General features: G+C 49.1%; 1 protein-coding gene across 1 annotated transcript in view; it reads right to left on the bottom strand.

The window, feature by feature from the left end:
* Nucleotides 1–495, bottom strand: part of CCND1 (cyclin D1) — a gene marked incomplete at its 5' end in the record, with an annotated part of 14,910 nt that overhangs the window by 14,183 nt on the left and 232 nt on the right. The window lies entirely within an intron of this gene.

Raw genomic sequence — 495 nt, 5'->3', positions numbered from 1 at the left:
GAGGTGGGGGGGAATGGAGGGGGGGGAAGAGGCAACTTGAAGAGGGAAGTTTTAAAACCCCCACGCAGAGCTATTCACAAGCAAAAAAAAAAAAAACCAAACCAAACTCTCTCCGCCTTTAAAAAGTGTCTGAAGAATGAATCCACATGGGGAGGGATTCCCCGTACGGGCAGTAAGCTTTTTGCAGCCCCCACGTAAAACCGGGTGTACCGAGGTGAAGAAATCCCATCACGTAAAGCCACGAGCTACAAAAAAGGGGAGTACTTCCCCCTCCCTGACAAACACCACAGACTCAACTCAGAATATCTTCTGCAAAATAAAACACAACAAAACCAAACCAAACCAAACTTACCTCTGCCAAGTAATCCACCTTCTGCAAACAAGGGGCAATAATCGGGGTTTAAACTACCTCCCCACAGCTCTGTGAGCTCGCTTTAGACCACAGCTATGGGAAGCTTTACCAAGCCGGGGGGTAGGTGCGCGTAGGGGAGCAAG

This window comes from Antrostomus carolinensis, unplaced genomic scaffold (assembly GCF_000700745.2).
Source record: "Antrostomus carolinensis isolate BGI_N321 unplaced genomic scaffold, ASM70074v2 scaffold15286, whole genome shotgun sequence".
Classification (NCBI taxonomy): Eukaryota; Metazoa; Chordata; class Aves; order Caprimulgiformes; family Caprimulgidae; genus Antrostomus; species Antrostomus carolinensis.
The sequence above is the reverse complement of the archived record's forward strand: the minus strand, read 5'-3'. Positions and strand labels throughout refer to the sequence as shown.